This window comes from Mustela nivalis (assembly GCF_964662115.1).
Source record: "Mustela nivalis genome assembly, chromosome: 12".
Lineage (NCBI taxonomy): Eukaryota > Metazoa > Chordata > Mammalia > Carnivora > Mustelidae > Mustela > Mustela nivalis.
In genome coordinates this window covers 48,363,850-48,377,539 of record NC_139031.1, presented here as the reverse complement: position 1 = coordinate 48,377,539, position 13,690 = coordinate 48,363,850, and positions in this window count along the sequence as shown.

Genomic DNA, 13,690 nt, shown 5'->3' with positions numbered 1-13,690 from the left:
TCCAGAAAGGAATGCAGTCCTGATTTTAGCTCAGTGAGACATGTGTTGGGCTTCTAACCTATAGAACTGCAACTTTGTGTTGTTTCAAACAACTAAAGTGTGGTAATTTGTTATAGCAACAACAGAGAACTAGTACAGTTACTATCCTTATTTGATACATCTTTACTGATGTTCCTATTGATTTGTCTTTGGCCAGTTACTAACCTTTTCTTTCTTTCTTTTTTTTTTTTTTTTTAAGATTTTATTTATTTATTTGAGAGAGAGACAGAGAGAACATGAGCGAGGAGAAGGTCAGAGGGAGAAGCAGACTCCCCATGGAGCTGGGAGCCCGATGTGGGACTCGATCCCGGGACTCCAGGATTATGACCTGAGCCGAAGGCAGTCGTCCAACCAACTGAGCCACCCAGGCGCCCCGAGTTACTAACCTTTTCAAACTGGCTTCCAGATCCTTGAGTTTTCTTGCTTTCTGGTATGACAAGATGTTTCTGGCTCACCTACTGGTAAACTCTTGGAATTTGACTTCTACCTAAACTTATTTTGTTCTCTTGACTGTAACCAGTAATCTTAAACAGGAAAATTCAGTCCTTACAGTTTGGGTCTTCTCTGCAGCGCTTGACACTACTCCTTTCCTTTCCAAAAGACATCTCTCCTTCCCTATGATAGGCCACAGGATCTTGGTGCATTGCCTTTTCTGGGTCTTGCTTCCTAACCCCCCAAGGCTGTCCTCAGGCCTCATTTCTTCTTTCTCCACACTAGTCCTTACTAATCCTATGCATGCAATATCCCCCCAACCCCCTGCACCCCGTGCCAGTGGTTCCTTAACCTGTATTTCTCTCCCTCATCTCTCCTGGTACCATAAAGGACCTCATCTCCAAATACTTGTGGTTGATAGCTGTCACCTATACAAATGGTCTGTACCTCAAATTCATGGCAAAACCTTAACTGCTATAGTCCCTCATCTCTTTTTTATTTCTGCTGATTGTTCTCTTCAAACTTGGGGTACTATTTTAAAATCTTCCTTGTCCTGTGACCCTCCTAAAACAAGAAATACAACTGCCACCAAATAGTTATAATATTTTCACTTTCATTTTGCCATAAGAAATAAGAATTTTTAAAGTTTGTTTTGCCCTTGAGCATCCGTATATGGACACTGACCTCCCATGAGAAGCCAAATAATCTCCAGAGGTTGCTTTGTGAGCAGGGACTTAGGGCATGGGGGTTAGATGGTTGGAAGAGTTAATGGTGTTCAGCGAGGATGATGTGAGTATTTGGGTCTTCTCACGGGACAGCAACATTTGAAGTCTTTGCTAAGCCTCCCTCTTCACTGAGAAAGCTTAGGTGATACCCACCAATGCTTCTGCAATCTTTCTATGCGCCTGTGCCACACCAAACCTTTTTTTTATTTCCTTAGAAATATTAGTGTCATTCAGGCATTAAAAAAAATCACAAATTAACTGAGACTGGCATCTACTAAATTAGGGGTAGATATAAGTTCCTGTTTAACACTTGATATAGCTTTTAAGAAATAACACTTGAGGGGGGCACCTGGTGGCTCAGTTGGTTAAGCGGCAGAGTCTTTATTTCAGCTCAGGTCATGATCTCAGGGTCCTGGCATCAAACGCTGCCTCAGTCTCCCTACTCAGCAGAGAGTCTGCTCAAGGATTCTCCCTCTCCTTCTGCCCCAGCCCCTGCTATTTCTCTTTCTCTCTCTCAAATAAACAAATAAATCTTTAAAAAAGAGAGAGAGAAATATCACTTGAAAGCTGCTATTTGTATGTATGCCACGATGCTAGATGCAGGCCTTAGTGGCCCTGTGGATCATTGTGGAGCCTAGCGCCCTCTTGTGTTCACTACAAAGCCAAGCACGGCGGCTCCCCAGGATTTGCCCATCATATTTTGAACGGTATCTCTTATTTTATAGAGTGTCTCAATTTGGCTATCGGTTCTTAAAAGGACCCTTCACTCTGAGAATCATGTACACAGAGCCAGATCTAGGAAAAACTGAGGATGTATGTAACATTATTTAGCTCCTTTATTTTCTCTTTCATCTTAGTCTCTCTGCCAAAAATTTCTTTCCCCCCCCCTTTTATTCCCTCCAGAGCTCCCAGATTAGATCTGATCTTGTGACTTATTAAGTCATAGAAATTTACATATTTGTTTATGCTTCCAAGAAATGTTTTCATATATTGGGCACCAAACCCTGTTGTCTAGCGAGAACCAAAGAGAACTCTGTCAGCTGCGTCAGATGGTGAAGAGCACGGAGGGGAGAGCGGAGAGCATGAAGAAGAGGGGAGCTGGGAGGCAGTTCTACTTCTCTGTGACCTCCATATAATGTCCAGTGTTCTGAAAGAGTCTGGAAAATGACGAAACATAGGTGGGGGAAATGACTTAATTGACAGCTATGGGCTTTACACCTCTATCATCATGCTCACCAGCTATATAAACTGAGACGAATTATTTAAGCTTCCTGAACTCTAATTTCTTAATCTTTAAAATAATAATGATATCTACCTCACAGGTATTAGGAGGACTACATCAAATAATGTATGTCGCATATTAATAGATATACGAAATGTCTACAAAAATTAACGTTGAATTTTAAAAAACAGACATAAGGCAAACATAACACTCAAAGGCCAATTCAGGACAATATGAATTTGCTTATTTTTGTACTGAATGATTCAGAGAGAGACAAGGACATATTGCTCTGGTAAATGGTTATTTAAAAATAAAGTGTCTTAGCTCTAGGATCCAAAGGGAAAAACGTTTAACCTCAGAAAGAGCTGGCTTTTTAGCCAAAAGCATGGAACTAACTGTGAAGAAAGGGACAGGTTCACAAACTCTTCCAGAATCTCAAAACGGCAATGACAGCTACAAATAAAAGAAAAGGACATTTGTACACTAGCTCAATGTTAAGGCCCCACCAAATATCCAGGATATACTACACAGGATTAAATTATACACAGTCATGAAATTCTTCTGGCTCTCCCTTCAGATAACTTATATAAACATAAATTTTGAACTTCGTGTAAGGCCTTTAATGGACATGCCAGTCCCAGGGACTGCCATGCCCACAGATATTTCCTCCTTGAGAGTCCCAGGCTAACTGAAGTAGGCTTTTGCTAGATTGTTTTTGTGTTAAAGAAGACCACCAATTAGGACAGAGGTGGGCACCGGGAAACCTATGAAGTGTCTTGGTTTAAAACGTTCTACTTAACAGGAATAATTAATAAGGTAATTGGATTTTCTCCCTCAGGTGGTTGAATGAGAGAGAGTCAGCTAATTGGTAACAGGTGTAGACAAGACATAAAAGAAAACCAATATAAAATAGGAGTCATATTAATGGCGGCATGTTAGGTTAGCATCCTTAGATCCAACAATTCCTGCTGGAGGAGGAAACATGCTAATCTGGCTCCTAGAGCTAGCTTAGACTGTGAATGGTGCTATTCTTCGAAGCCTGAATGATAACGGCCTCCATCCTTGCAATGAGTTTTTTCCAGTAAACCCCCACTACTTGAGATAGTGTGAGATCTCTGGTTTATGCAATCAGAGAGTAATTAACAACAGTCTGGGGACTGAAATAAAAGGAGACAGTCTCTGCCATCATTAAACTTAAATTAAGGTTGGGAAGACCGTGCATATTAATTCATGGAACGTTAAGTGCTAGGGATACAAAGATAAATAGAACACACACCCTCTGCTCCAGTGGGAAATGGGCAGTGTGAAGGGGATGTGCAGCATGCAGAAAGGATAGGGGAGAGGCAACTCACTAATGGTTGTACCAAGAATCTGGGGTGTTTTTTTTTTTTTTTAGAGACAACAAGGTACATAAAAGCCTCAATCTTCTTTGTGTGTTCTCAGCCACTAATTGGTACTTAGGTGTAATAGTCCTAAATTTTGTTATCAGCGACTACAAATGTTCTGTGTGTCACTGCATTTTAACTGTTCAGTCAGGGTGATGGACTGTTCTGTGTCGTCCACAGTCTCTTTGGGGGTGATTCCGATGACTACAATGGGGCGAGGTTAGAAATTGTTTGTGACATCAGACACTGAGATTTAGGGGCCGAGGGCAAAGCTGTGTTTGAAAGAGTAAGGGCTTTGGACTCAGACTTGACTTTGAATCTTAGTTCTACCACTTACTAATGAGCAATGTAATATTTCTCAGCTTCATTTCCTGACAAAGTGTATTCAGTAATCCCCCCAGCCCTACCGTGCATAGGGCTGTTGTGTTAAATGAGACCAGGCATAGAAAACACCTGATACCCATGCAACTGGAGCACAAAGTCTCAGAACTATAAAATAGCTACCATTTCCGTTTTTAATAAAGATCTTTGACCCTGCTTACCAACAGTCACAAACTGACTCATTTATAATTTACAAAAGAGAACGCAACCTACGAAAGGGCTATGAAGGCTTTTATTTCAGGAATAATTGGAAAGACAGAAGGAAATATATCTATGAATGTCAAAATGAGCCTTCTTTCATGCCTGATTTGGAACTGACAAAGCACTTCAGAATTATCAACAGGGAGAGAGGAGGATTTAGAAGGCAGGCAATACTACTTTTCAGAAAACAAAAAACAAAACAAAACAAAGCAAGCCTACGTGGTTTCACTCCGGCCTGAGATGCAGAGGGACGCTGGTGTGGGGTCTGGAACTCAACACTGGCAGGTTGCAGGGAAGGAGAGAGGTCAGCCCTCTGTCATGGAAGCAGGACTCAGATACCGGGCAAGTTCCTTACAGAGGCAGGTCCCAGGACGGAGCTGGAGGAGAGCAGCTCGGGGGGCCTGCTGCTCACCACTCCCACATGGGGACCTGCCACGAAGTAGATTGCAGCTACTGTTTGAAGATAATGGAGAAGAAATCAGGTCTTGAAAAGATCAAATCTTAGAGAAGGGAGGATTTGAGAGAGAAATGAGCCCACGGTGTGTAGCTGCATTTTCTTTCTGGGCAATGACTCATTCTGGGTGTGGGTCAAAAAGCCTAAGAATCCAGGGGAAGTACTTAGGCAGCGGGCCTCTACTAAAAGGTAGAGAAACTTCTTCGGAATGAAGAAACGAAAAGTAGAAAATGGAAGGCTGAGTGTCTCTAAGAAGGGGCAAAATGTATACCAACATCCTGCCCTTAAGACATTTGCCAAATTTTCAAGCTGACTAAAGTCAAGGAGCCAAGCAGACGGGCTCTAATGAGCCCGACGGAGTTTGTGTCAGTCTAGGAGTGCTGAGCAGACAAGGGTAGAGTTCAAGACTCACCTTGGGATGAGCCCAGTCAATTCCCCATACTCGATCTCACCCAAAAGGCTGCTGGAACCCTAAATGTCTACACTTTAACACCAGGGTTGAATCAGATGTAGAAAAAGGCTTTCCAAAATTTCAGTCCAGCCTTGAGCCAGCTCAATCTCTAAACAGATTGAGATAATCAGCCTCCATTCTAACTACCCTGCAAAGAAAGAGGAGGCTATCTTCCTCTGGATAGCCTCCAGAGGAAGATAGCTATCCTCCAGAGGAAGGGAGCCTCCAGAGCCACCATAATCTTTAATGCTCCATGTCAGCCTTTAATTAAAAATTACTTGGCATGTCCCTAGGCGTGTGAGGTGGAAAACCATAATCACCTGTGACCAACAAAGAATAACCAGCCCCTAAAAAGGAAGTAGGCCATCAAGGTGTTATCAATAGAGATGTGAAAAGGACTTAAGTTCCCTGGTTAGCTTTCTGGAAAAGAACAACCCTAAAGGCCCTGATTGGCAACGGTGTTGGGAACCCTCTCACTGTTGAGAGCTCTATCTGTATCTTCACATAATAAACTTCAGACACACACACACACACACACACACACACACTTACTTGGCATGTCAAGAGAAAGGCCAAAATGACTGAAAATTGATGGGGAAAAAAAGAAGACAATAGAACTGTAAGTGATCCAGATATACTATCAGCCAAGGACTCTAAGTCTTACAATTAAGGACAAAAAAATAGTTGTATCTTGAAGATATAAAGACTGCAATAAAGTAATATTTACAGTAAAGCAAACAAATTTTTGGGTTTCCCAGTGCATATAAAGGTTATGTTTATATTATACCATAGTCTATTAGGCATGAAATAGACTTACCGCCTAAAAATATGTACACACTTTAATTAAAAATACTTTATTTGGGGGCGCCTGGGTGGCTCAGTGGGTTAAAGCCTCTGCCTTCAGCTCGGGTCATGATCTCAGGGTCCTAGGATGGAGCCCCAGGTCGGGCTCTCTGCTCAGCAGGGAGCCTGCTTCCCTTCCTCTCTCTCTGCCTGCCTCTCTGCCTACTTGTGATCTCTGTCAAATGAATAAACAAAATCTTAAAAAAAAAAAAAAAGAACACCTTTATTTCTGGAGCACCTGGTTGGCTCAGTAAGCAGAGTGTGTGACTCTTGACACCTTCAAGGGTGTGGGTTTGAACCCCACATTGGGTGTAGCAATTACTTATAAATAAAATCTTAAAAAAAAAACTTTATTGCTAAAAAATGCTTTCAGTGCATTGTCATCCTTTTGCTGGGGGAAGGTCTTGCCTCCATGTTGACGGCTGCTGCCTGATGTGCTAGTGGTTGCTTAAGGTCAGATGGCTATGACAATTTCTTCAAATAAGAGCCTAGGGAGGTTTGCTACATCAACTGACTTTTCCTATCATGAATGATTTCCTTGTAGCACGTGATGCTGTTGGATGGCATTTTAGCCCACTGTAGGACTTTCAGAATTGGAGTGAATCCTCTCAAACCCTCCCACAACTTCATCAACTAAGTTATGTTCTAAATTCTTTATTGCCATTTCAACAATCTTCATGGCATCCTCACCAGGAGTAGGTAAGATTCCATCTTAAGCGATTACTTTCTTTGCTCATCCATAAGAAGCAAGTCCTCATTTTTTCCTTTGCATTCACAGCTTGACTATTTGGCACAAGAGGCCTAGCTTATGGCTTGTCTCAGCTTTTATGACATGCCTTCCTCACGAATCTCAGTCATTTTGAGTTAAAGTGAGAGACTGACTCTTCCTTTCACTTGAACATTGAGAGTTCATTGTAGGGTTATTAATTGGCCTAACCTCAGTACTGCTGCCTTGGGGAAAAAGAGGCTCAAGAAGGAGAGAGATGGGGAGACGACCAGTGGAACAGTCAGTTAATTGAGAACTTCTCAGTTAAGTTCTCCATCTTAAATGGGTGTGGTTTCTGGCACCACCCCCCCAACAATTAAAATAGTAACATCAGTGATTACTGGTCACAGATCACTGTAACAAATGTAATAATATGGTAAAATTTGAAATATTCCAAGAATTACTGAAGTGTGATATAGAGACACAAAGTGAACAAATGCTGTTGGAAAAATTGTGCCAATAGACTTGCTTAATGCAGGATTGGCACAAACCTTCAGTTTGTGAAAAAGAAAAATGTAGTATATGCAAAGTACAATAAAATATGATATGCCTGTCGATTTCACCAGGGAATTGGAAATTATAATGATCATGACTGGAGTGGTAGTGAAGGGAGGCAGGGAAACTAGTTTTAAGAGTATGACAGGCTTTCTTAACATTGGCCGTATTAACACTTCAGGCCAGACAATTCTTTGTTGTGGGGACTGTTCAGAGAACTGTAGGATGTTCAGTAGCATCCTTGGCCTCTACCCACTAGATGCTAGCTGACAGCATCCCTCCACAGTGGTGACAACTAAAGATGTCTCCAGACATTTGCCAAATGTCCCCTCCCCTTGTCCGAGGTGGCACATTTACTCCCAGTTGAGAACCATTGTGCTACTACAATAACACAGATAGAAGATAATGCAGAAAAAATTACGAACTGATTTGAATGACATTTCATACATAGAAATGAAAATACGAAGTGGTGAGTGAAGAATGATAGAGTGGGGCAAATCTAGGATATATGACTAACCATATATTTCATATTTTGGATGCTATAATATTCAAGATGGGAAATATAAAAGGATCATGTTTTGGGGAAAAGTTAATGAATTTATTTTGGGATATGTTAGGTTTGAGGTGCCTGTATCAGTTTCCTTTTGCCATTGTAACAAATTACCATAAAATTTAAATCTTATAGTTCTGGAGGTCAGAATTTCAAAATGGGTCTCAGTGGCCTAAAATCAAAGTGTTGGAAGGGCTGGTTCCTTCTGGAGATTCAAAAGAGGAGTCCATTTCTTGTCTCTTCCAGCTTCTGGAGGCTGCCAGCATTTCTTGGTTTGTGGCCACATCACCCCAATCTCTGCTTCCATATTGCCTTCTTCACTGACTCATCAAGCCCACCCGAATAATTCAGGATAAATTCTCCACCTCAAGATCCTTAACTTGATCACATTTGTAAAGTCCCTTTTGCCATATGGGGTAGCTTTCACAGATTCCAGGGATTAGGGCATGGACCTATTTGGGTTGCCCTTTTTCAGCCTACTGCAGTGCCTAGGGGATAATCCAAACAAAGATGTCCAAAAGACAGTTGAGCTTATGGTTTTTGAGCTCAAGAGGAATTTAGACTGTAGATATAGATATGAAGTCACTGGCAAGTGTGTGGCTATGTCAAAGGAGGAAATATAAAGAAAAATATCAAAGAGGTAACTGTGGGGAGTACTCTTATTATAAAGGGTGGGCATCTGTTAGGATTAGAAACAGCTGCATATAACAGAAACTTAAATAACAATGGTTTAAATAATAAGGAAGTTTATTAAACTACTAAAGAAGTCTGGTTTAGTATGGCACTTTGACCACATCATCAATGTATGAGTTCCTCCTATCTTTCTGCTCTGCCATTCTAAGGTATATGTCTTCCATCTCCAATGATGCAACATAGTAAAAAATGGCTACCAGCGTTTTGCCATCCTATCTAGTTTCTAGGCAGGAAGAAGGGAAGGGGTAAAAGGGCAATCCTCCCAGCTGAGTCAGCTCTCTTTAGAGATTTCTTGTTAAGTCCCACCCAAATGACTTCGACTTGACCTACTGACCCCACCTAGGGAAGTTGGAGAGTCTAGTCTTTTATAGGTATATTACCACCCTAAAAAAAAGAAAGAAAGAAAGAAAGAAAATCAAGGTTTTGTTACTAAAAATGAAGGGGAGAATGGTATTAAGTAGGCAAAGAGCAGTCTCTTTGAGAATGGACAACACACAGACACACACAAAACCAAAAACTCTACAAATGAGGCTGACAAGGAATGATTAGTGAAAGAGGAAAGGAACCAAGGGTGGGGAGTTTGGAGCTATATCCTGGAGGGTGGCTCCCTGTCAAAAAATAGTTGGATTCAGAAATTGCACCTGCATGTAGAAGCCCAAGGATAAAGTCCTTAGATGTCTACTTGCAAGATATTTTGCTGGAGAACCAGCACAGGTAAAGGGGACAGCTATTCCAGCTAAGAGGGTTTCTTAGAAAATCACACACCTTGCCTGAATTCTCTTGTATCTTCTAATAGAAGTCTTGGTTTTGAACTGCTTCATCAACTTCAGGATGGAGAACAGAAAGCAAACTATCAGAATTTTCAGGTAGGATATCCACAAAAAGAATTGGGCACATGCAGGCCACCTTTTGTTTTGCTATGCTAGAAAAGAGCACTGGAGTCTTTACCTTGATTTACAATACTTCACCTTGAGAGATACCACGTTGGGAAGGGGCAAAATGAGCAGGCCCTTCCTGTTTTTCCACTAAACATTGGCTCTTTAAAATCCCTTTCCCCCCTAACATTATGTACCTACCAAGAAACCAAGTATTTTACCCTACACTGATTCGGGAGACTCACAAAAAAATCTTTCCCACAGATCTCTTCCCACTGTCGCTAACCTGGGTACTGTTTGGCTAGAATAGTGGAATTTTGTTAAAACACACATGATCCATCCAAACACAAGGTGCTGGTTTCTAGAGTCAACATTCTTTAAAAATACAACTACTGAATATTCCTCATGGCAAGTTGTAACCACTGTGCCAAGACAGGACACAAGCACTAGGTAGTTCTTCCCAGGCAAGGGCCTTGCAGGTGGTATCTTACTGGGACCTGGATTAAGCCTTCAGGTAAATCCTTCTGGAAAGTGGAGCAGTGGAGGGCTGGAGTCAGCCTCTTAAACACTGCCCCCTAAACTGCTTTTATTCTTATTATTTTCATTATTATTATTTATTTGAGAGAGTTAGCAGAAGGGGGAGGGAGGGAGACCGTGCTGAGCACAGCGCCTGATATGGGGTTTGATCCCCAGACTGAGAGACCATGATCTGAGCTGAATCAAAAATTTAGATGCTTAACCAGCAGCCACCCAGGTAGCCCTCTAAGTTGCCTTTTAATGCACATGGTCCCATCTTGATTTGTCTCCTTTCTTGTTTACCTTTAAAGGTTCAGAATTGGCAGACAGGCATAATCCCAGTAAGTACAATATTAATGGTATTAACAAGTTTGTCTTTGTTAGGTTGCTGGAAAAATTAGACACACAAGTGCATGAAAATTAGGTGCCCATTTAACCCTTTGACGACATCTTAGACCTCCTTCCAAATACCTCAAGGTAAATGGAGTTTGACGGATGTTGCACTTCATTGGTTCTTATTCCTGGTCACTATAATAGGGAATGAGGTATCTCCCAGTGAGTGAGTTACTAGAATTATGGACTGGAGTCATGGATACAAATCTTTAATTCCAGGCACTTCTCTTCCATTATACCACTTCCGTTAGGAAGCCTCTTGGTCTCCCTTCTGTGCAATCTGTCCAGCTATCAATTTAACAAATTGTACTTCCCACCCAATTAAAAATTAGCTATCATTTGAGTGTGCAGAGTGTTAAGCACATTCTCTTGTTTAACCCTTACAACAACCCTCAGGGCTATTGTAATTAATGTCAGTTTACAGAGGAGTTAACTTAAGGCACATAAGTGTTACTGTGCAGGACTCCAGTAGGTCCCGTCAGCACAGAGTTCAGATCCTTGGGCTGTCTTCCTCCAATACTCACCAAATGTAGTTTCATCTGACAATGATATGCTCCAACACAGGGTGGGTGACTTAGAAAACCTATAGATTTTCTGTCCTATAGATTTTTCATATCCTACCCAAACTGTAAAGATTTTCTGTCTTGGTCCAAATGTATTATCCATGCTGAGCTACAATTTCATTTAACTGAGTAAGAAAAGCTGCATTTCCAGAACTTAGTGCATTTGTTCTGTTGGAGTTTGGGTACCAAAGTGCAGTTCCCACACTGAAATGAAAGCAAGCATTTAGCACTTCAAACTTCTATGGGTGAAGAGGCAGAGGACATAGGGTTGGGAGTTGGGTGTTACATTGATCATGCTGCTAAGTGTAACATCTGGAGCTCCTGTTGATGTCACTGAACATTCTGAATCATATCTGAATTAAGAATTGTTGATGGTGGGGGATAGGAGACAACAAAACCCTTCCTTCTAGTCAGGAAGTAAAGAATTCCTATCTGAAATGGGAGGCAAGGTCATCCATCTTCTGTGAGAACAGGGGAGAGGAGAGAGAGAAGCTTGAGGAGCATGTTATAAATTAACCATGAGGAAGACTGGGAGAGAAGGATTATAAGGACACTTGTGCTGGGTGTCTGCTGGTTCAGTTGAATCAGGTTTACAACAGTGCTGCCAATTGGCAGATGTGTGTGGATTTTTCCAGTAATGCTCAGATTGGGTGTGGAAGTGGACAAAGCAGATAGATGGGTTGCTCCCAGGCTGGGTGTGTGTAGAGCAGATGCCACAAAAAGCAACACAGGTGACAAAGTAGAGGACACAGGCAACACAGTGATTGAAAAGATACACGGAAGGGAGCCTGGGTGGCTCAGTCATTAAGCATCAGCCTTCAGTTCATGATCCCAGGGTTCTAGGATCGAGCCCCGATCAGGCTCTCTGCTCTGTAGGAAGCCTGATTCTGTCAAATAAATAATCTTAAAAAAAAAAAAAAAAAGATACACTGAAATTGGCTAAGGAAGGAAAACCACAAGGGAATGATCAGGGACTGGGATTTTGAGGAATTCAAGCAAATGGAATAGAGATTACAAGAGACATGGAGTAGTATGAGGCTGTATAATGGGATTTCAAATTTTAGAAGTGGAGTACTTCTGGAGCAATGACAAGTTTAAGTTGCAACCAAGAGAAAGCAGTACTGAATTAAAACCAAGTAAAAAATGTTGAGGTTATAGTGGCACTAAGGACAGGTTATTCATTCATTTTTATGCAGTTATTACCAGTATAATTTTTGTTTTTAAAGAGTAGGAACAGATTATGTAAATTCTCAGTTAAACGTAGTGAAGTTTCAGAAGTACAGGAAATAGCAAAGGGTCGACAAAGATATCACGAATCTCACTCGGGTAGTTCTGCCTGTGAGAGGAAGAGTAGTATTTGGAAGATGCCAAAACCACAATGGCCTCTGCTGCGGACAGTGTGAGAGGACAATCTTTCCCCACCTTCGAGGCTGCAGAGGTTTAAAGGCTTGGATAAGTTTTTATTTTTTTCTTTAAGATTTTGAGACAGAGAAAGAGTGGGAGTGACTAAGCATGAGGGGGCAGTGGGTCAGGAGAAGCAGACTCCCTGCAGAGCAAGGAGCCCCAAGTGGGACTCAATCCCAGGACTCAGGGATTGTGATCTAAACTGAGGGCAGCAGCAGCTCAATGGACTTGAGCCACCCACGCACCCCTGGAGAAGGCAGTCTTCAGTAAGAAAAGCGAAGCTGGAGTTCTGTTAAGAGGCTAATAGATGACCCGGTTTATATGGATACGGAGTTTTAGAAGATAGTGTAAAAAGGCAAGGTTAGTTCATGCGATACTACTCCAAGTAATGCCTGTGTGACCTTTAACAGCAACCACCTCTCTGAGCCTGTTTAGATATAAAATAGGAATGATACTTGTCCATACACCTTATGAGGTAATGAAGATAAGCTGAGAAATCAATGCAATGAACTTTATAAAGTGATCTGAGTTATAGGGGTAGAATTTGGCCAAAATGTCATGTGAAAAAATGTATTTGGCTTAACAACAGATTACAGCTACGTGTAAAGATTCTATGATGCCTATGTTTTATTCCATATGGAGTGTGAAGCTACTTAGACAAAGGGAGATTAAAAGAAGAGCAGTCACTGGGGCGCCTGGGTGTCTCAGTTAAGCATCTGCCTTTGGCTCAGGTCATGATTCTAGGATCCTGGGATTGAGCCCTGCTCTGCAGGAAGCCTGCTTCTCCCTCTCCCACTATCTCTTTCTCACCAATAAATAAAATCTAAAAAAAAAAAAAAAAAGCAGTCAAGGGTATCAAAAGTTCTAGAGATCATCAGAGCTAATTTAGAGTACAAAACACTAGCTATGACAATTCAATCACTGTTAACCTGGGAAGAGGTTAATTTTTCACTGTGACTTTCAAGGAATTTGACATGGTTATAAAATAAAAAGTATTCCAGGGATGCCTGGGTGGCTCAGTGGGTTAAAGCCTCTGCCTTCGGCTCAGGTCATGATCCCAGGGTTCGGGGATCAAGTCCCACATCGGGCTCTCTGCTAAGCAGGGAGCCCGCTTCTCCACCTCTCTCTGCCTGCCTCTCTGCCTATTTGTGATCTCTGTCTGTCAAGTAAATAAATAAAAATCTTAAATAAAATAAAATGAAAAAGTATTCCAATGCTCACCAATTAAGTGCTTTCACAGATGTCAATGCTTAACAGCAATCTTATAATATAGCCATGTATGGCTATGTAAATTTAGCAATT